This window comes from Cajanus cajan, chromosome 11, assembly GCF_000230855.2.
Source record: "Cajanus cajan strain Asha chromosome 11, NIPB_CcT2T_4, whole genome shotgun sequence".
Classification (NCBI taxonomy): Eukaryota; Viridiplantae; Streptophyta; class Magnoliopsida; order Fabales; family Fabaceae; genus Cajanus; species Cajanus cajan.
The window spans coordinates 17,220,792-17,245,234 of NC_138527.1; positions in this window are offsets into that span (position 1 = coordinate 17,220,792).

Genomic DNA, 24,443 nt, shown 5'->3' on the forward strand with positions numbered 1-24,443 from the left:
TTTGATCCGTGGTTCATCTTGTTCTTGTTGATTCATCTTGTGTTCTTGTCACTTTTGAGTTTAATCTTTCCTAAATCTAATTTTTTGCCTTAAAATTTGATGGATCTAGTATCATGTTGCTTGAATGATTCATTTATGCGTTTATGAATATTTGCTTCCATGAATTATGCTCCAATTCTTTTTCCTTTTAGGAATTTTCTGCCTAATATCTTTTTTTTACTTGAGTCTTATTTGAAATTTTATTCGGTCAATGTATGTTTGAGTCATTTTATTTTGAATCCATGTCTAGGAGTAATGTGTAGTTCTTTCTTGTTCATCATTCTTAGCTATGCTTGTTTAACATTTTGATTTTGTTTGCTTCTTGAAAAAAATTTCTGGATTTGGCCGAGACCCTTATTGTCTAAGTGTGCTCATAATTTTTTGATTGAATTTGGGTTCATAAACTACTACTAGTTCATTAGTAGTTTTCTTAGAATTTAGGTTTCCTATACTAGAAAATGTCTTAAAAAAAATTTTCTTCTTATCCGTGAGTTTGTGTGAATTTTGTTTGCTGAAAATTGTTGTTTAAGATTCATTTTGAAATTTGAATTTGAGAGCCAAAACCGTGCATGTGCTAAACAAACAAGAAAGGATAAAAAGCATGTTGCATTTACATTACATTTTAACCTAATTTTCTTGCCATTTACAATTCAAATTAGATCCGGCTTTGTGCTTCATTTTAAGTGGATCGATAATGGTGTTTGCAATTTGATTCAAAGAAAAAGGCATCTCCTAAGATTTAAAAAAAAATATAACAAAAGTTTCAAAGAAAATACAAAAGCAAAGTGATTAAAAAAAAAGGGTGCTAAACCTAATTGTAGACCCCTAAAATTGTCCGGGTCGGAAATAAAGCTTGAAGACTCTCGAAGACTGAAGGAAGATCAGCCAGAAGGACTCCTGGAAGGCCCTAGGAGGGTTCTCTGTAGGTCTAGAGGTCTTAGAATAGCTTAAAAATAAGGAAGTGGAGGGAATGAAGCCCAATACGGCCGTACTAAACTTAATACGGCCGTATTGAAGCTTCAATATGGCCGCAGTGAACTCAATACGGCGTATTGAAGTTTCTGAAACTTCAATACGGCCGTACTGAAATCAATACGGCCGTATTGAAGCTTCAATACAGCCGCAGTGAACTCAATACGGCCATATTGAAATTTCTGAGCTTCAATACGGCCGTATTGAACTCAATACGGCCGTATTGAAGTTCAAAAATTTCAATACGGCCGTATTGATTCTGTAGCCCGTATTGGGCCTGTTCCCTATAAATATGACGTCAATTGGACGTCATTCCACACTTTCACACTCAGTTTTGACTCCCTCCTTGAGAATTCTGGGGTTTTTGAGCAGTGTTCTGCCCTAGAAATCTCTCTGGGAGTCGATCCGACGAAGTTCTGGAATTCCGAGCACTTAGCTTGGAGATTCGAACCTAGTCGAAGGGAAATCCTCCGGATTTCCGTAGTCGAAATTTTATAGGAGGGAGCGAGCGGGCTTGTAGAGCGAGGGAACGCCAAAAAGCTTCCCAGTTTTACGAAATATATAAAAGCACGCTTCAAAGGTTTCTTCTTAAAGTCCTTCCTTTTACTGCTTTCTGTGTGCATATTCAAACTGTCATCATGTAGATAGTTAATTTATAATTGCTTAGAATAAATAGGGGTAATTTAGTAATTTTACGCTGTTATTTTAGAAATAATCTGTCATAGGGAACCCGAAAGGGGCGTTGTGGGGTGCTAACACCTTCCCCACGCGTAACCGACTCCCTTACCCAACTCTGGTTGTAATGGCCAAAGTTGATTTATAAAATCAATTGCCTTATCCCTTTTTCCAATGTTTTGAGTAAAACATTGGTGGCGACTCCACGAACCCTCCTTTTGCGAAAACCACTAATCCATGGAGGGTCCCGCTTGGGATTAATATGGATTGGTGAGACATTTAATAAATAAATTGGATAAGATCGACAAGGTCTCAGTTTGAGAACAAGTCGTTCTAATAATCCAATACATTTTCAAAACTAAAATAAAAGCGAGCTCGACCGTCTTCGCGACCGCCGAGGCCCGTTTGGGCCGGTGGCGACAGATGGCGACTCCACTGGGGAAGCTTCGAGAGTCAGTCCCATTTAGTGACAGATTGTTTTTAACAAATAATAGTTAAAAATTACTTCGTTACCCCTTGCTTGTATGATAACATGATTTATTATATGGCTTTAAATAACTGTTGTATGTTTAAATTCCGCAATTGTTTGAAATACAAACTGTACACAAACCTTTGCACACAACAGTTCCCTCTATACCCGGGGGCATGAGTGATTAACCATAGGGAGTGGATGTTAGTACGGCCGGTTGTCGAATGGGTCTATAGGTGCCCGTAGACCGTTGTCGGAAAGCATCACTCAAGGTGATAACCATGAACTCGAGTCCGACAGTGCGTTGGAACTTTCCATCGACTTACGACGAGAGGAATTGGGTCCCTATAATGGGGGCACCTTGGGGGCCTCAGACCGGTGAGAACAGTTAGAACCTACCTTGAATATGCACCATTTCTGCAGGATACCCCTACCTCGTGATTCGCTCGTGACTGTTCGTGGATGAGTGAATTGTTTGTGTAAATGCTTATGTGCAATTGCTTGTGCATTAATAAATAACCTCGTGATAAGGTCTAAAGAATAATCCCCATGCATGAAAATGTCATGACATGAGAGGAAAGACCATGTGTGAAAATATAATAAAAGTAAGGAGCATAGGCATCATTATCAATAATACCTCATGCATCCTCATCATCATTTATAGGTTCACTAATACCCTCTCGATGTGAGTGAAAGAGACCCGTGACTATTGAGATTCTCCGTTGTGGAGAGATAATAGCCTAGGGAGGGTGATAAACTTTCATCTTAAAAAGGCAGCGCCTCAAAGATGAAAGATTATCAAGCTCACATCAAGAGTGTATTCATATCATAAATAAGTTAATTAGAATAAACATTCATTTTAGAAAGTGGCTGGTCACCTCTCTGTCCTCACACGCGCAAAGAAAATCAAGAAAATGGAAGCGCTAGAGGAACAAAACAAGAAGCTCACGACCGAGCTTTCACAGCTCAAAGAGCAGATGGCGCAAATGTTGGAACTCATGCGTCACCATAACATTCATGGATCTCATCACAGTGACCATGGGTCCCATCATGAGGGAAAGGAGGAAGAGCATGAAGAAGATCCTCCACATGCCATACCTATTGGGGCTGGAATCATGATTAAAGAGCCTGAAGTTTCAAAAGAACAATTCCACGCCCTAGAGGATCGGCTAAGGGCTATGGAGGGGCATGATTTTGACATCAAAGATGCCGCCGACATGTGCTTAGTGAGGGATATTCAATTCCCTCCCAAATTTAAAGTGCCAGATTTCCCGAGATACGTGGGATCGACTTGCCCCAAGAGTCATCTCACCATGTACTGCCGAAAGATTGCTGCATATGCCACAAACGAAAAGCTCTTGATCCACTGCTTCCAAGAGAGCTTGGCTGATACCGCGCTCAACTGGTATATGCAGCTAGATGGAAATCAAGTATGTACATGGAGGCAGTTGGCCGACGCCTTTCTCAAGCGCTACAAATACAACATCGACCTAACACCCGATAGGTCAGATCTTCAAGCCTTGAGTAAGAAAAATGATGAAACTTTCAAGGCGTACGCCCAACGATGGAGGGAGTTGGCGGCACAGATAGAGCCCCCGCTGTCGGATAAGGAGACGGTGTCCTTATTCATCAACTCGTTGACTGGTCCCTATTACGATAAAATGATAGGGAACACAACGACACTCTTCTCGGACATCATCACCATTGGGGAGAGAGTGGAACAAGGACTTAAAAGTGGGAAGCTAGCAAAGCCCTCCCAATCATTCGAAGCTAAGAAGACCTTTGGGAAGAAGAAGGAGGAAGGAGTCAACGCCATAACCATTTCTTCATCTTCTTCCACTTCGAAGTCAGGAAGATCGCAATTCATCCCTGTGAAGAAGTTTGATAAACTTCCGACCACTTATAGCGATCTCCTGCCGAAGCTAGTAGAAGCCAAACTTCTAGCTCATGTTCCACCAAGGAAGATCGACCCACCTTACCCCGATTGGTACAAGCCACAAGACAAATGTTTATACCATTCGGGGGCACCAGGGCATTCAACAGAGAGATGCCTAGCTCTCAAATACAAGGTCCAAAACCTTATTGATGCCGGGTGGGTCACCTTCGATTCGACAGCGCCCGACGTGAGCAAGAATCCTCTGCCAAAGCAGGAGTAGAGAGAAGAACAAGCCACGATAGGGCCCCTTCATATTTCTCTTTTAGGGACTCATGATCAGTACCCGAGATCATGAGAACCTTTTCATGTAAATAAGGGTTTTTGTACAGTTTTAATACATATCAATAAAGAGGCATTTTTCACATTATTCTCTTTTTTGTTCTTTTCTCTCTCTCTCATTAACATTAATAAATTCTAAACCTAAACAGAACCAATAAAATAATTATGTCTGTAATTGTTCGCTCTGACCGGGATCCGAAAGTTGAGGATAAACGGGTTGAGTTGGACAGTAATGAGGAGACCATTTCTCCGGATCTGCAAAGATTGCTCGTCAAGAGAAATTAGAGACTGTGAATTTGGGGCATGGCCAAAAGATATAAGAGGTCAACATTGGGACCCATATCAGTGATGAAATAAGGACACATGTTTCCGCTATGATTATAATAAAATCATTCTTCATTGCTTCTTTTCTTGCTTATAATAAAATTCTAAACCACATTATCTTTAACCCTGTTTGAATAAACATGAATGAGGTTAAAATCATCTTAATAATAATAAACCCACATCATTTTTATGTGGAGGTGTGTGTGACGACTTGGAGCACCTTCCATTGGCCTCGACAAGTGCCATCATGGGTAAAAAGAAATCTTTCAAAATAAAAGAAGCTCGGCAGGAAACCCAAAAAGGGGACTGCGCAAAAATAAGAGCAAAAGACCCGCTAGGAATCCCACGAAAGGGTGACCTAGGCAAAAGTTAGGGTTACAAAAATAAACAAAATCAAAGGTCCGCTAAAATGCCACAAAAGGGTGTTTTAGGCAAAAATAAGGACAATCAAAAAACAAAATAAATCCATGATGGTACCATCAATTGAATTCAACAAGGGGCTCAAGAAAAGCTATCCAAGTTGTCAAAGCACAATCATTAATAACAAAGATGTGCTTAACCTCATAAGTGTTTAATCGAACAAGCCTAAACACATAAGCCTACCTTGGCCATCCATTCTTACAAAAACCATTTTTGAAAAATAATCCCCTCTAAAACACAAACTTTTGAAAAATATACCCTTTCCTTCTTTTCTCTCTTGTCCCAACGATTTTAGAATAATCTAGTGGAAGCATGGAGAAATAAATCATCACTGATAATGGATCTAATCTGAACAACAAAATGGTGGAAGAACTGTGCCAAGAATTCAAGATCCAACACCACAACTCTTCCCCATATCGGCCAAAGATGAATGGGGCAGTCGAGGCAACCAATAAGAACATCAAAAAATAGTGCAAAAGACGGTTGTCTCATTTAAAGACTGACACGAGATGTTACCCTTCGCTCCTCATGGCTATAGGACTTCAGTACGTCCATTTACAGGAGCTACTCCATTCTCACTCGTTTATGGGGTGGAGGCAGTTCTACCCATCGAAGTCGAGATACTCTATCTAAGGGTAATCATGGAAACAAAACTTTCCGAGGCAGAATGGGTTCAAAGCCAATATGACCAGTTGAACCCTATCAAAAAGAAACGGCTGAACACCATATGCCATGGTCAAGCCTATCAGAGGAAGATAAAAAAGGCTTTTGACAAGAAAGTCCACCCTCGAGTCTACCATGAGGGAGAGTTGGTAATGAAGAAATTACTACCAACTCAAAAAAGGGCAAAATCGGAAAGTGTACCCCAAATCACGGAGGACCATACGTGGTAAAACGAGCCTTCTCAGGAGAAGCATTGATTCTCACAAACATGGACGGAGAAGAACTTCGATACCCAGTCAACATTGACGTGGTAAAGAAGTACTATGCTTGAAGACGTTGCTTGCATAGGCCTGCTAGGATGAAAACCCAAAAAAGGCGTCCTAGGCAAAAGTTAGGGCAAAATAAAAAGCCCGCCAGTACAAGGGTACTAGGCAAAACAACGGCAAAATTATCCCCGCTAGGATACGTCCTAGGCAAAAGTTAGGGGCAAAAGAATAAGATGTAAAAGCAAAGCAAGCAACGATCGCTTGAATCGAAAACCGAAAGGCGGTTCAAATGATTATCTTCTAGAAGCAAGCGTCTTGCAGCATCTACACTCCTGGCTCAGGCCGAAGCAATTAGGGGAACGTAAAGAGCAACAATTACAGATATAATTGTTAAGCCCAATGTATATAGCCTACCCTGGCCAGCCATTCTTCAGAAATTTCCTTCTGTATATCTTTCTGTAAAAAAAAAAACTTGTGAATATCAAATAAAATATCCATTTGTTTCTTTTCTCTCTTGACCATGTGATTATGCCTCTAAATTGATGTTTCAAAAATTGTACGAAACTCTTTTAATAATCGGTCAAATAAAGAAAATTGGAGGGGTTCCTATAAAATCCATAATCTCCTGCATAAAGGCTCACAAAAATACTCCCTCGCGTCAATGACAGAAAGTCCTCCAAGAAGAAGAGGATAGGGAGAGCCACTCACTTTTCTAAATAAATGAACAAAAATAAAAAAAAAATAAAAAAATTGTATTGCATTTGTGCATCACACACACATTAGTTGCACATTCAAAGACCTTATCATGAGGCAACCGCATAAAATAGAAAAATAAAAAATTGCTTGTGTATGACAGCAGCAAACAAAATGCAAAGATTCAGAAAATCAACAGCGTCATACAGAATAACTGAGCCTGGAGAGGCTTGCCGAAAGAATACTCTCAGAATAACTGAGCCTGGAGAGGCTTGCCGAAATAATACTCCCGCAAAATAATTGAGCCTGGAGAGGCTTGCCTAAATAATACTCCCGCAGAATAATTGAGCCTGGAGAGGCTTGCCGAAATAATACTCCTTCAGAATAATTGAGCCTGGAGAGGCTCGCCGAAATAATACTCTTTCATCATAACTAAAGCCTGGAGAGGCTTGCGGAAATAATACTCTCTCAGAATAAATGAGCCTGGAGAGGCTCGCAGAAATAATACTCCCCAGAGAAACCTCAACTCAAGCTCACGGAACGAATCCCCAGCGAGAGCTATCAAAGCAAAATCGACGCAATCCCCAATGGAAGTGCGATCATCCAAACAGTATATACAAGTCAAAGGACTTAACACTTCCTCAGTGGAAGATAGCTCTCCGACTCAAAGCGCTGAGTGAGGCTAAGCCTGCAGAGGCTTCCTAAATAATACTCTGGGATACATAAGATCCCTCATTCCCCAATCGCCTACTCAGAGGCATCCCTGCAAAAGGAGAAAAATCAAAAAAATATCAATAAATATTCCCCAAGCGGAATCCGGCACTCAGCCGAACACTGAACCCCAATTCCTCAGTCGCCTACATAAGAGGCACTCCTTCAAAAGGAAAAATCATAAAAAGATCAATAATCATTCCCCAAGTGGAATCCGGCTCTCAGCCTATCATTGAACATCAAGATGATCTGCCTAACAGAAGAGGCCAATCACAAACCAATGACAAAATCCCCTGGCGGATAACAGCCTACACAGAGGCAACAAAATCCAAAAATTAAAAAGAGTTACCCGAATAAGGATAACCGGGATACTCCACCAACGTCCAAAGGACGTCAGCCAATCATAAGGCACTGCTCATCTCAGAAAGAGCATCTTCGTGTCTACACCCCAAGGAAACAGAAATTCCTCAATGGGCGCCAACTACTCAATGGAAAGTTGGGACACAAGAACCTATGAGTAACTGCACATCCCCTAGACGGATCCCTGCGTTATCCAGCCCTCAGTGGCACAAAAATCAAAAACAATCGTCGAAACAGCATCGTGGACTGTGGAGACAAAATCAACATCCAGAATCCCCAGCGGATAACAGCCTACACAGAGGCAGCAAAAATCAGAAAATCAAAAAGAGATACCCGAATAAGGATAAACCGGGATACTCCACCAACGTCAAAGGACGTCAGCCAAACATAAGGCATCGCTCAACTCAGAGAGAAAGAGCATCTGTGTCTACACCCCAAGGAGTCAGAAATTCCCCATGGGTACCAACAATGCAATGCAAGTTGGGGCACAGGAACCTGTGAATGACTGCACATCCCCTAGACGGATCCCTGCGTTATCCAGCCCTCAGTGGCACAAAATCAGAAAAAACCGTCGAAGCAGCATCGTGGATTGTGGAGACAAAATCATCTCAAAGCCTAAAAGGCAATACTCAGCTACCCAGTTGTCGAGAGCACCGAGGTATGCACAAGTCTGGAGAGACGGTACTCAAACAAGGTCTGGAGAGACGGTACTCAAACAAGGTCTGGAGAGACGATACTCAAACAAGGTGTGGAGAGACGGTACTCAAACAAGGTCTGGAGAGACGATACTCAAACAAGGTCTGGAGAGACGGTACTCAAACAAGGTCTGGAGAGACGGTACTCAAACAAGGTCTGGAGAGACGGTACTCAAACAAGGTCTGGAGAGACGATACTCAAACAAAGTCTGGAGAGACGGTACTCAAACAAAGTCTGGAGAGACGGTACTCAAACAAGGTCTGGAGAGACGGTACTCAAACAAGGTCTGGAGAGACGGTACTCAAACAAGGTCTGGAGAGACGGTACTCAAACAAAGTCTGGAGAGACGATACTCAAAGTCTGGAGAGACGGTACTCAAGGTCTGGAGAGACAGTACTCAAGGTCTGGAGAGACAGTACTCAAGGTCTGGAGAGACAATACTCAAGGTCTGGAGAGACAATACTCAGCCATCAGCGTCGTCAGAGGTACGTTGGTGTTAAACTTAGCTACCGAGGTTGTCAGAAGCGCCGAGGTATGCAACAACCTGGAGAGGCTACTCAATAATTTTCCACCGGAAGACGCTACAAGTCAGAAGGTTGGCACATCACCCGGACAATTGGGTCAACTCCTTTACTTGTCAGCCGGTACACCAAAAGACCGTTTGACTAAGTAAAGGGGGGGCAGCTGTAGACCCCTAAAATTGTCCGGGTCGGAAATAAAGCTTGAAGACTCTCGAAGACTGAAGGAAGATCAGCCAGAAGGACTCCTAGAAGGCCCTAGGAGGGTTCTCTGTAGGTCTAGAGGTCTTAGAATAGCTTAAAAATAAGGAAGTGGAGGGAATGAAGCCCAATACGGCCGTACTAAACTTAATACGGCCGTATTGAAGCTTCAATATGGCCGCAGTGAACTCAATACGGCGTATTGAAGTTTCTGAAACTTCAATACGGCCGTACTGAAATCAATACGGCCGTATTGAAGCTTCAATACAGCCGCAGTGAACTCAATACGGCCATATTGAAATTTCTGAGCTTCAATACGGCCGTATTGAACTCAATACGGCCGTATTGAACTCAATACGGCCGTATTGAAGTTCAAAAATTTCAATACGGCCGTATTGATTCTGTAGCCCGTATTGGGCCTGTTCCCTATAAATATGACGTCAATTGGACGTCATTCCACACTTTCACACTCAGTTTTGACTCCCTCCTTGAGAATTCTGGGGTTTCTGAGCAGTGTTCTGCCCTAGAAATCTCTCTGGGAGTCGATCCGACGAAGTTCTGGAATTCCGAGCACTTAGCTTGGAGATTCGAACCTAGTCGAAGGGAAATCCTCCGGATTTCCGTAGTCGAAATTTTATAGGAGGGAGCGAGCGGGCTTGTAGAGCGAGGGAACGCCAAAAAGCTTCCCAGTTTTACGAAATATATAAAAGCACGCTTCAAAGGTTTCTTCTTAAAGTCCTTCCTTTTACTGCTTTCTGTGTGCATATTCAAACTGTCATCATGTAGATAGTTAATTTATAATTGCTTAGAATAAATAGGGGTAATTTAGTAATTTTACGCTGTTATTTTAGAAATAATCTGTCATAGGGAACCCGAAAGGGGCGCTGTGGGGTGCTAACACCTTCCCCACGCGTAACCGACTCCCTTACCCAACTCTGGTTGTAATGGCCAAAGTTGATTTATAAAATCAATTGCCTTATCCCTTTTTCCAATGTTTTGAGTAAAACATTGGTGGCGACTCCACGAACCCTCCTTTTGCGAAAACCACTAATCCATGGAGGGTCCCGCTTGGGATTAATATGGATTGGTGAGACATTTAATAAATAAATTGGATAAGATCGACAAGGTCTCAGTTTGAGAACAAGTCGTTCTAATAATCCAATACATTTTCAAAACTAAAATAAAAGCAAGCTCGACCGTCTTCGCGACCGCCGAGGCCCGTTTGGGCCGGTGGCGACACTAATTACTCAAAGTAAAAGCCATATAAGGAGATTTGTGTTGGAATTGACCACAAAATTTCTTCTCAGTTTGACATTGCTTATTGTATACTTTGTATTTTTTTCAGCTTACATATATTGAGTGTTTTGGTTTTGTTAATCAAATCTAGATCCTATCTAGGTTTATTCTTCTTGTCCTAGCCATTTCTTATTCTTGTTCATCTCTATAGTCTTCTCCTAAACTCTATTCTTGTCTTCCTTACTTCTCAAATCTATTGGCTGTTTATGTTCACTTTGGTACTCAAATGTGACCTATGTTTGACCTAGCCTATCTCCTTAGAAGCTAGTTCTACAAGGGTCATCAAAAGAGGACTAAGAAAAGGAGGAGGAAGGAAGGAGTGCTCTCGGATTTGGCTACCAAAATATCAAACACCAAACACTTGTGGCTGGAAATTTGTGGTTGATCGAAGCCGTATCCGGTCAAATAAATGCAATTAAATGCAGTACTAGGAAGTGACTCCTAGGTCGTCTCCCAAGGACCGTCTTTTACTGTTAAAGGCTTAAACACATGAAGTGGGGGGTTTGGTTCAGATTTTTTTGTTTGTTACACAATAAAACGAAATAAAACAGTAAGTAAAATAGATTGGTTCACTGTTCAGATTGCAATTCTTTTATCCCTGGTTCTCAAAAGATTTCTCTGTTCATAACTTAATCCTTGTTCCATCCGAGTTAACCAACTAAGCAAAGATTAACTCAAGATTTCCCTACACGAATTAAGCAAACGTATACAACATTAAAGCTCCCCACAAGATTAAGCAACTTGTGAGCAACCTGATTCATTAAGCATGAACAGGTATCAAAAACGTTTCAGAGGTTCAATGAAGAAGAACCAAGCAGAACACAGATTCAAATACAAATAAAGCCTCAAATAGATAATGCAATCTGCTCAAGGAACCAACCCCTGTGTTTTTAGCCTTCCATCAAAACGAAAACACAAACGAAAATACAAACGAAAATGCAAGGCAGAGAAGAGAAAGAAAACCAAAATGCAAGGCAAAGAAGAGAAAACGAAATGACTGTATTCTTCAAATGTAAATGTTCAAGTTCCACAACCAGAGAAGAAGAGGCAAAAACGAAAATGGCAGAAGAGCAAAACGTAAAAGAACCCAGCTAGAGGAGAAGCAAAACGTAAAGGAAATAGAAGCTTTAAAGAGAAACACGTGAATACAACAATGGAGTTTTTCAGCAGAGCAGACCAGGAGAAAACAAAAACGTCCAGGAACAGCTACAAGAGAGAAAACATAAAAACTAAACAAAGGGAGGCTACTGTTCACGTAGTCACATCAGCCTCCTCCTTAATGGCTGCCAAGTCAGCCCTACCCTAGGTGCAGTTGACCTCAAACGAAATTGGCCCCCATCAATACAAATCTGACCCAAGTTACATTAAAATAGAGTTAAAAATGAAAATAAATGTTGAGGTGGAAAATGATGCAGCGATGACATGGCAAATGACGTGGCAGCTCCACTTGAAGTCCAGAAATTAATTCCAAGCCCATATAATTATTAAACTGCCCTGAAAATAAAAATTTGGAATAATTAGATTCAGAAAATTCAAATTAGTTAAAATATGAATTATCGGTCCAATTAAAGCCCAAATAGAAAACAGTGTAGATAATCAACAATTAAGCGCAAATCAGAGATTAAAATAAGTACAGAAAGGTAAGAAAATAGGGGAAAATAATGACTCATCAAATTCCCCCACACTTAGCCTTTTGCACTCCTGGGCAAAATCAAAAAGCAGAGCAAGGAATAATTCCAAAGACAGAAAAAGAGAGTGACACAACAGGAGGAAACAGAGACAAGAATACAAACAAGAAAACAAACAGATTTACACAATCCTCAATGAATCCTGGGAAAAGAAAAGGAGTAGACAACATCCAACACAAAAAGAGTCAGAGAAACCAGATACTTATGGAATTCATCCAAGCATTTCAAAACATGGCAAAATAATCAATTAGCTCAAGAGGTGAATCAAAAGCAACAGAGCCTCACTAGATGCACTGTATCACTGTATCTCTCAAGTGTCTAGGCAATTGTATACCCTCAAAGCACTCATGAAAACAAGCAACAGATAGACTTGGCAAGCCTCTAAAAACAACATCCAACAAACATGCACATAAGGACCAAAAGGTTTTTTCAGGGTTGTAATGAGGCCAAGGACAGGGTAGAGGATAATATATGGGATAAGTAACTGCAAACCAGAGGAACTAGAGGAGCAATGGGGAATAAGTCAAGAATACGCACAAGAAACAAACCCAGAAACCTCTAATGACCTCTATGATGATCAATCCTCTTTCTCTTGCCTCAAACAACTTATCTTTTTTTATTTTTTATTTCTTTTGATTTTTTTTTAATGAACAGTACGTAGTGAACAGTACACACGAAAATTTTTAAATGAGATAAGATAACATGCAGAGAAGTAAAGTGTACAACATAAGAAATCAACTAGCCAATATACATCATCCAATGAAACATACACACACCCCCACACTTATTCAAGAACTTATTCCCAAAACAATTCCAAAGCTCCAAAACTCCCTAAGGTTATGGTAATCATGGTTTTTCGCTTAAGGCTTGTAATGAGCTTCAAACAAAGAAGGGGAAGTAGGCTCAGCAGGGTTTATCAGAGGAGTTAATTCAAGGTAGGCTTATTTGGCTAGAGGCTTATTAGAACAAAAATGCCTTAATCATATCCAAACATGCATGTGAATCAAGAAGTATCGAGCAGAGTCAAGACAAGGCAACTGTGCAAGCAATCAAGAGGCATAACACACAAGAAAGAACAAAGAGTGGCTCAAATCCTCACACAGGGTATGTCTGTCACAATTAAAACAACCTCTCAAACCTCAAAATCATCTTTCCAAGCAGAGAAAAATAGGGATTTCAAACCATATAGTATCAAGAAACTCCTATCCAAGAATGAAGTAAGTGCCTACAAACTATCAGAACCCAGAAATCAAAGAGAAACATGCAAAACTGCACAGAACACCTAAACGTAAAACCTAAAATAACAATTAAACCCTAAAAGCATGTAACCAAAACAGTTCCCCCCCATACTTAAATCACACATTGTCCCAATGTGGCCCAAACAGAAGATCAGAGCAATCAGAACAATCAATAAATCTGGACAAGTGCAATAAAAGTAAAGAAGGAGAAGGGGAAAGAAAACTCCCTAAGTCATGGTGGGAGAGTAGCGGGCTCAAGCAGAGACATCTCCTCTTCAACTGCATTCAACAGGGATGGATTGCTGAGGAAAGGCTTCAGACGGTGCCCATTAACTTTGAAGCTCTTGTCTGTGGATTCACTTTTGACCTCAACTGTACCATAAGGAAAAACATTAGTAACGACAAAAGGTCCAATCCACTTAGAACGTAACTTACCACCCATGAGTTCGAGCCGAGAATTGTACAAGAGAACTTTCTGGCGAACCACGAAGTCCATCCTAGCTATCAAGCTGTCATGGAACTTCTTGGTTTTCTCCTTGTAGAACTTAGAGTTCTCATAGGCTTCAAGGCGGATCTCATCAAGCTCACTCAGTTGCAACTTCCTTTCCTCTCCAGCCTGATCAATAGAGAAGTTGCAAGTCTTCACAGCCCAGTAGGCTCGATGCTCTATCTCCACAGGTAAATGACATGCCTTACCAAAGATAACCCAATAAGGAGACATCCCTATAGGTGCTTGTCGCCACCGGCCCGAACGGGCCTCGGCGGTCGCGAAGACGGTCGAGCTCGCTTTTATTTTAGTTTTGAAAATGTATTGGATTATTAGAACGACTTATTCTCAAACTGAGACCTTGTCGATCTTATCCAATTTATTTATTAAATGTCTCACCAATCCATGTTAATCCCAAGCGGGACCCTCCATGGATTAGTGGTTTTCGTAGTAAAAGGGTTCGTGGAGTCGCCACCAATGTTTTACTCAAAACATTGGAAAAAGGGATAAGGCAATTGATTTTATAAATCAACTTTGGCCATTACAACCAGAGTTGGGTAAGGGAGTCGGTTACGCGTGGGGAAGGTGTTAGCACCCCACAGCGCCCCTTTCGGGTTCCCTATGACAGATTATTTCTAAAAATAATAGTACAAAATTATTAAATTACCCCTATTTATTCTAAGCAATTATAAATTAACTATCTACATGATGACAGTTAAATATACACACAGAAAGCAGTAAAAGGAAGGATTTTGAAGAAGAAACCTTTGAAGCGTGCTTTCTATATATTTCGTAAAACTGGGAAGCTTTTTGGCGTTCCCTCGCTCTACAAGCCCGCTCGCTCCCTCCTATAAAATTTTGACTATGGAAATCCGGAGGATTTCCCTTCGACTAGGTTCGATCCTCAAGCAAAATGGCTCGGGGCTCAAGAACTTCGTCGGATCAACTCTCCGAGTGATTTCTAGGGCAGAACACTGCTCAAAAACCCCAGAATACTCAAGGAGAGGGTTGAAACTATGTTCCAAAGTGTGGAATGACGTCCAATTGACGTCATATTTATAGGGAATAGGCGCAATACGGCCTACAGAAGCAATACGGCCGTATTGAAATTTTTGAACTTCAATACGGTCGTATTGAGTTCAATACGGCCGTATTGAAATTCAGAAATTTCAATGCGCCCGTATTGAGTTCACTGCGGCTGTATTGAAGCTTCAATACGGCCGTATTGATTTCAGTACGGCCGTATTAAAGTTTCAGAAACTTCAATACGCCGTATTGAGTTCACTGCGGCCGTATTGAAGCTTCAATACGGCCGTATTAAGTTCAGTACGGCCGTATTGGGCTTCATTCCCTCCACTTCCTTATTTTGGGCTATTCTAAGACCTCTAGACCTACAGAGAACCCTCCTAGGGCCTTCCAGGAGTCCTTCTGGCTGATCTTCCTTCAGTCTTCGAGAGTCTTCAAGCTTTATTTCCGACCCGGACAATTTTAGGGGTCTACAGCTGCCCCCCCTTTACTTAGTCGGACGGCCTTTTGGTGTATCGGCTGACAAGTAAAGGAGTTGACCCAATTGTCCGGGTGATGCGCCGACCTTCTGACTTGTAGCGTCTTCCGGTGGAAAATTGTCGAGTAGCCTCTCCAGGTTTTGCTTTGCTTGCTGCCCAAGCTGGAAGCTGTGAGTACCGCCTCTCCAGGCTTAGCTTCACTCTTTGTTCGAGCCGGAAGCTAAGTACCCTTGTGACAACGGTAGCAGTGTGAGTTTCGCCTCTCCAGGCTTAGTCTCGCTCTTTGTTCGAGCCGGAAACTAAGCACCTTTGTGACGACGGTGAGCAGTGTGAGTTTCGCCTCTCCAGGCTTAGTCTCGCTCTTTGTTCGAGCCGGAAACTAAGCACCTTTGTGACGACGGTGAGCAGTGTGAGTTTCGCCTCTCCAGGCTTAGTCTCGCTCTTCGTTCGAGCCGGAAACTAAGCACCTTTGTGACGACGGTGAGCAGTGTGAGTTTCGCCTCTCCAGGCTTAGTCTCGCTCTTTGTTCGAGCCGGAAACTAAGCACCTTTGTGACGACGGTGAGCAGTGTGAGTTTCGCCTCTCCAGGCTTTGCTTTGCTTGCTGCCCAAGCTGGAAGCTGTGAGTACCGCCTCTCCAGGCTTAGCTTCACTCTTTGTTCGAGCCGGAAGCTAAGTACCCTTGTGACAACGGTAAGCAGTGAGTACCTCCTTTCCAGAGATAGCTTCGCTCATTGCTCGAGCCGGAAGCTGCATACCTCCGTGTTTGTGACGACGGGGGTAGCGTGAATATTTCCTTTTCAGGGATTTGTGATGATTTTGTCTCCACAGTCCACGATGCTGCTTCGACGGTTGTTTCTGATTTTGTGCCACTGAGGGCTGGATAACGCAGGGATCCGTCTAGGGGATGTGCAGTCATTCACAGGTTCCTGTGCCCCAACTTGCATTGCATTGTTGGTATCCTTGGGGAATTTCTGACTCCTTGGGGTATAGACACAGATGCTCTTTCTCTCTGAGTTGAGCGATGCCTTATGTTTGGCTGACGTCCTTTGACGTTGGTGGAGTATCCCGGTTTATCCTTATTCGGGTATCTCTTTTTAATTTTTGGATTTTGTTGCCTCTGTGTAGGCTGTTATCCGCCAGGGGATTTTGTCATTGGTTGTGATTGGCCTCTTCTGTTAGGCAGATCATCTTGATGTTCAATGATAGGCTGAGAGCCGGATTCCGCTTGGGGAATGATTATTGATCTTTTTGATTTTTTCTCTTTTTTGAAAGAGTGCCTCTGAATAGGCGAATTATCTTGATGTTTGATGATTGGCTGAATGCCGAATTCCTCTTGGGGAATGGTTATTGATCTTTTTGATTTTTCTCTTTTTGAAGGGGTGCCTCTTGAGTAGGCGACTGGGGAATGAGGGATCTTATGTATCCCAGAGTATTATTTAGGAAGCCTCTGCAGGCTTAGCCTCACTCAACACTTGAGTTGGAGAGCTATCTTCACTGAGGAAGTTTAAGTCCTTTGACTTGGATATTCTGCTTGGGAGATCGTACTTCCATTGGGGATTTTGACGATCTTGCTTTGGTAACTCTCGCTGGGGATTTGTTCCGTGAGCTTGAGTTGAGGTTTCTCTGGGGAGTATTATTTCTGCGAGCCTCTCCAGGCTCATTTACTCTGTACAGTTGGGGGAGTATTATTTCTGCAAGCCTCTCCAGGCTTTAGTTATTCTGAGAGAGTATTATTTCGGCGAGCCTCTCCAGGCTCAGTTATTCTGAAAGAGTATTATTTCGGCGAGCCTCTCCAGGCTCAGTTATTCTGAAAGATGTGAAGTCTTTGTCTTTTTTTTTTTGTCGACTTTTGACTTTTTCTGTATTTTTGCCTTTTTTGTCATTTTTTTGGCTTTTTCTGTATTTTTGCCTTTTTTGTTGTTTTTCGGCTTTTTCCGTACAGAAATGTCTCAGTTATTCTGAGAGAGTATTATTTCGGCGAGCCTCTCCAGGCTCAGTTATTTTGAGAGTATTATTTCGGCGAGCCTCTCCAGGCTCAGTTATTCTGAGAGTATTATTTCGGCGAGCCTCTCCAGGCTCAGTTATTCTGAAAGAGTATTATTTCGGCAAGCCTCTCCAGGCTCAGTTATTTTGAGAGAGTATTATTTCGACAAGCCTCTCCAGGCTCAGTTATTCTGTGGGAGTATTGTTTCGGCAAGCCTCTCCAGGCTCAGTTATTCTGAGAGTATTCTTTCGGCAAGCCTCTCCAGGCTCAGTTATTCTGTATGACGCTGTTGATTTTCTGAATCTTTGCATTTTGTTTGCTGCTGTCATACACAAGCAATTTTTCTATTTTTTCTATTTTATGCAATTGCCTCATGACGAGGTCTTTGAAAATCTCTTTATGGCCAATACGGCCGCATCCATTTCAGTACGCCCGTATTGAATTGAAAATTTGTTCATAACCCTAATTTTGGTACGGGCGTACTGAACATGATACGAGCGTATTGTTTTTCTGAAGTTTATATTTTTTTGTTTTTTTGTTTTTTTTTGTTTTTTTCAATAAACAGAGAATAAGTGATCTTCCAGTACACCTATCATCTATATGCATGTATGCAGTATGATGCACCTAATTCTATTTGATTCATCTTTCAAAAGAATTAACCGATGCGTTTTTGTGTTTGGATTTTGCCATTCCTCCAGACGGACTGTGCTCTGCCAATTTCTGTTACCGAGGAATGATGCGTATTTGATTTTGGTGTCATCAACCAAATGATTCTTCCCTTTCTTTAGAAGATGTGTCAACCCTCCTATTGACCACTATATCTCCATGTTTCCACTAGATTATTCAAAAATCGTTGGGGACAAGAGAGAAAAGAAGGAAGGATATATTTTCAAAAGTTTGTGTTTTAGAGGGGATTATTTTATTTTTTTAAAAAATGGATTTTGTAAGAATGGCGGGCCAATGGTAGGCTTAAGTGTTTGGGCTTGTTCGTTTAAACACTTATGAGGTTAAGCACATCTTTGTTATTAATGATTGTGCTTTGACAACTTGGATAGCTTTTCTTGAGCCCCTTGTTGAATTCAATTGATGGTACCATCATGGATTTATTTTGTTTTTCGATTGCCCTAACTTTTGCCTAAAACACGCATTTGTGATGTTTTAGCGGGCTTTTGTCTTCATTTTGTAACCCTAACTTTTGCCTAGGTCACCCTTTTCGTGGGATTCCTAGCGGGTTTTTGTCTTCATTTTGTAACCCTAACTTTTGCCTAGGTCACCCTTTTGTGGGATTCCTAGCGGGTCTTTTGCTCTTATTTTTGCGCAGTCCCCTTTTTGGGTTTCCTGCCGAGCTTATTATCTTTAGGATTTCTTTTATCCATGATGGCACTTATTGATGCCAAGAAAAGGTGCTCCAAGCTGTCATGCACATTTCCACATAAAAATGATGCGGGTTTATTGTTATCAAGATGATTTTAACCTCATTTATGTTCATTCAAACAGGGTTAAATAATGTGGTTTAGAATTTTATTGCAAGCAAGAAAAGAAGCAATAAGAAATAATGAAGAATGATTTTATTATAATCATAGTGGAAACATGTGCCCTATCGAGGCTCGGGGGTCGGGCTGTCCCCGAGGAGTGATCTCTAATAGTCACTGAGTCTATACATCCCTATCGGAAGGAGAAAAACATTTTGACGACGACGACCGGCCTTGACGCTTGTGAACCGGCCTTCCTAAAGATCTGGCTTAAAGAACGTCGAGAAGGATCTTGATTCCTCTTCGTTCTTTGATCTTTAACAGGGTTGTATCCTAACCCTTGTTTTCCCGGATTGTCCTTGATAATGGGTAGCTCCGGGATTCCTTGGGAGTCCTTGCCTAATCCTTGTCCTGGCAAGTATCCGTTCTTTGTGAGCATATGAGCTACCTTCTTCATTTCTCGGGGAAACGTTTCAACATTGGCAATTTCCAATGCTTGGAAGGCGATTTCCAAAGCTTCCTCTGCTGCATCCACATAAGGTATGGTGGATGGCTTGCTGATGAGTATGTCATCTTCAGCTTGCACGGTCACCAGCTTGTCACCCATTATGAACTTGACTTTCTGGTGGAGCGTAGAAGGAACAGCTTTCGCATCATGAATCCAAGGTCGGCCGAGGAGACAGCTGTATGCGGGAGTGATGTCCATCACTTGAAATTCGACGTTGAAGATAGTGGGTCCAATTTGGATTGGAAGATTGATCTCTCCCACCACTTCTCTTTTAGATCCATCGAAGGCTCGAACGATCATGTTGCTCGGGCGCATTTGGACTCCCTTGATTGCCACTTGATCAAGCATTCTTTTGGGCATCACATTCAAGGAAGATCCGTTGTCTACCAAGACTTTTGCGATGTGATACTCCTTGCACTTTACAGAGATGTGCAAGGGCTTGTTGTGATTTGATCCCTCGGCGGGGATCTCTTCATCGGTGAAAGTGAGGTGATCATTAGCCGTGATGTGACTAACAATCCCCTCAAACTTGTCTTGGGAGATGGTATGCGACACATATGCCTCGTTCAAGACTTTCAACAGAGCTTGTCGATGCGGTTCGGAGCTTAGGATCAACGACAACAGCGTAATCTTTGCTGGCGTCCTATGAAGTTGATCCACGATGGAGTACTCGCTCTGTCGGATAAATTTTAACAGCTTGTCAGTCTCCTCCTCGGATTCTTTTTCCTCGGTTTTCTTTTCTTCTTTTTCTTTATTCTTGGGGGCTTTGTTATGAAGATCATCGGGAGTGTAGATCCTACCACTCCTAGTCATGCCCCCAAGTCCAGCGATGTTGGAGATATCGCTGTCGGCAGAAGAGTGGATGTCGTATATCCACGGCACAACCTTATTTGATTTGTAAGGGAAAGGCCTTGGAACTGTGATCCTTAATGGTGTTGGACCTTCCCCTTTGTTTGTCTTGATTACCAACAACGGAGTTGACGTGTGCTCGCTTGGCGCGGTTGTTGGCTTACACTTGATAACGAACGGCGTCTGATCCATTTTTTGAATATACGCATCGATTATTTCTTTCTTTTTATTAATGTTTATTAATGGATTACTAGGAGAGATGTATGAATGACTCCTAGATCTCTCCATGATCTATATGCATGATATGAGATGATGAGGTTGAATATGCATGCATAGTGTTTATTCAACTAAGCATTATCATGTTTTTAGGATGTTCCTAAAATGATGCATGATATTGCTTGGTTTGGATAAATAACCCTTTTTTCTTTTTTTGGGTATTTTTATTTATTATATTTTTTTGTATTTTTGGGTGAAAAGGGAAACTACCTATATGAATGTGATGAAGGTAGATGTTAACACCGTATAATGGAAGATTCTTATTCCTATTTATTCTTATTTTTAAAAGAATAGGAATGTTGTATGTTTAAAGAAATGCAATGTATGCTCAAACAATTTCACATAATCAATGCACAAACAATTCACTCATCCACGAACAGTCACGAGCGAATCACGAGGTAGGGGTATCCTGCAGAAAAGTGCATATTCAAGGTGGTTCTAACTGTTCTCACCGGTCTGAGGCCCCCAAGGTGCCCCCATTATAGGGACCCAATTCCTCTCATCGTAGGTCGATGGAAAGCTCCAACGCACCGTCGGACTCAAGTTCATGGTTATCACCTTGAGTGATGTTTTCCGACAACGGTTTACGGGCACCTATAGACCCATTCGACAACCGGCCGTACTAACATCCACTCCCTATGGTTAATCACTCATGCCCCCGGGTATAGAGGGAACTGTTGTGTGCAAAGGTTCGTGTACAGTTTGTATTTCAAACAATTGCGTAAATTTAAAAATACAACAGTTATTTAAAGCCAAATAGATAAACATGTTATCATACAAGTGAGGGGTAATAAAGTAATTTTTAACTATTATTTGTTAAAAATAATCTGTCACTAAATGGGACTGACTCTCGAGGCTTCCCCAGTGGAGTCGCCATCTGTCGCCACCGGCCCGAAACGGGCTTTCGGCATTCGCGAAGGATGGTTGGACTCGTTTATTTGTTTAAAAATGTGGATTGCTAGAATGACTTATTCTCAAACTGAGACCTCGTCAAACGAGCAATTTTATTAAAAGGCTCACCACCGGCCCGAACGCGCCTCAGCGGTCGCGAAGACGGTCGAGCTCGCTTTTATTTTAGTTTTGAAAATGTATTGGATTATTAGAACGACTTATTCTCAAACTGAGACCTTGTCGATCTTATCCAATTTATTTATTAAATGTCTCACCAATCCATGTTAATCCCAAGCGGGACCCTCCATGGATTAGTGGTTTTCGTAGTAAAAGGGTTCGTGGAGTCGCCACCAATGTTTTACTCAAAACATTGGAAAAAGGGATAAGGCAATTGATTTTATAAATCAACTTTGGCCATTACAACCAGAGTTGGGTAAGGGAGTCGGTTACGCGTGGGGAAGGTGTTAGCACCCCACAGCGCCCCTTTCGGGTTCCCTATGACAGATTATTTCTAAAAATAATAGTACAAAATTATTAAATTACCCCTATTTATTCTAAGCAATTATAAATTAACTATCTACATGATGACAGTTAAATATACACACAGAAAGCAGTAAAAGGAAGGATTTTGAAGAAGAAACCTTTGAAGCGTGCTTTCTATATATTTCGTAAAACTGGGAAGCTTTTTGGTGTTCCCTCGCTCTACAAGCCCGCTCGCTCCCTCCTATAAAATTTTGACTATGGAAATCCGGAGGATTTCCCTTCGACTAGGTTCGATCCTCAAGCAAAATGGCTCGGGGCTCAAGAACTTCGTCGGATCAACTCTCCGAGTGATTTCTAGGGCAGAACACTGCTCAAAAACCCCAGAATACTCAAGGAGAGGGTTGAAACTATGTTCCAAAGTGTGGAATGACGTCCAATTGACGTCATATTTATAGGGAATAGGCGCAATACGGCCTACAGAAGCAATACGGCCGTATTGAAATTTTTGAACTTCAATACGGTCGTATTGAGTTCAATACGGCCGTATTGAAATTCAGAAATTTCAATGCGCCCGTATTGAGTTCACTGCGGCTGTATTGAAGCTTCAATACGGCCGTATTGATTTCAGTACGGCCGTATTGAAGTTTCAGAAACTTCAATACGCCGTATTGAGTTCACTGCGGCCGTATTGAAGCTTCAATACGGCCGTATTAAGTTCAGTACGGCCGTATTGGGCTTCATTCCCTCCACTTCCTTATTTTGGGCTATTCTAAGACCTCTAGACCTACAGAGAACCCTCCTAGGGCCTTCCAGGAGTCCTTCTGGCTGATCTTCCTTCAGTCTTCGAGAGTCTTCAAGCTTTATTTCCGACCCGGACAATTTTAGGGGTCTACAGTGCTTTGTAAGCAGTCCTATGTGCCCAGAGAGCATCCTCTAGCCTATTGCTCCAATATTTCCTGTTGGGCTGCACAATCTTCTCTAAGATCCTCTTGATCTCCCTATTTGAAATCTCAGCTTGCCCATTAGTCTAGAGGTGGTAGGGTGTAGAGATTCTGTGCACTACCCCATACTTCTTGAGCAAAGCCTGCATGGATCTGTTACAAAAATGGGTGCCCTGATCACTAACAATAGCTCTGGGTACTCCAAACCTGCAAAATATGTTAGATCTGACAAAATCCACAACAACCCGAGCATCATTAGTTCTGGTGGCTTTGGCTTCCACCCATTTTGAAACATAATCAACAGCTAGGAGAATGTAGGAAAAACCAAAAGAAACAGGAAAGGGACCCATGAAATCAATACCCCAGACATCAAACACCTCACAAAATAACATGGGCTGTTGAGGCATCTGCTGTCTTCATGTAAGGGATCCTCCTACTCTCTAACACTGCTCACAAGTGCTGCAAATCTTCCACGCATCCTTGAAGATGGTGGGCCAGTAAAAACCACAGTCAAGCACCTTGCGAGTTGTCCTCTGAATGCCAAGATGACCACCAGATGCAGAAAAATGACAGAACTGCTGGACGGAGTCAATCTCATGGTCCGACAAGCTTTTCCTGATTACCTGATCACTGCAAAACTTCCACAAATAGGGGTCATCCCAAAAATAATGTTCAGCATCACTCTTGAGTTTATCAATCTGAGCTCTAGATGCTAAAGGAGGAAAAACAGAAGCAACTAAATAATTAACAATGTTTGCAAACCAAGGGGTGGGGGAAGTAGAAACAGAAGAAACAGTTAACAAATTTTCATCAGGAAAATTATCCTAGATGGGCAAGACGTCAGCACTATCCTCAGCTCTCTCAATCTTGCTAAGATGGCCTGCCACTAAATTCTGAGCTCCACTCCTGTCCCGTATATCTAGATCAAACTCCTGAAGCCAGAGCATCCATCTGATCAGCCTAGGTTTTGAGTCAGCCTTCTTCAACAGGTACTTTAGAGCTGCATGATCTGTAAAAACAACGACACGAGAACCAAGCAAATATGATCAAAATTTATCAAGTGCAAAAACAATAGCTAAAAGTTCCTTTTCCGTGGTCGTGTAATTTGATTGAGCAGCATCCAATGTCCTGGAAGCATAGTATATCACCCTAGGTGATCTGTCAACCCTTTGTGCTAAGACAGCCCCCAGTGCATAATTTGAAGCATCACACATCAGCTCAAAGGGAACTGTCCAATCTGGTGCCTGAATGATAGGCGTGGTGGTCAAGGCTGTCTTGAGGCAATCAAACGCCTCCTTGCACCTGTCATCAAAATCAAAATCAACATCTTTTTGTAGCAGATTGGATAGCGGAAGGGCCTTCTTGCTGAATTCTTTGACAAAGCGCCTGTAGAAACCTGCATGGCCAAGAAAAGATCGAACCTCTCGCACGTAAGAGGGGTAAGGCAACTGTGAAATAACAGAGAATTTTGCAGGATCTACTTCTATGCCCTTACTAGAAATAAGATGCCCTAAAACTATACCATGTTCAACCATGAAGTGACATTTCTCAAAATTAAGAACAAGGTTAGTCTCAATGCATCTATTCAGAACTGTATCCAA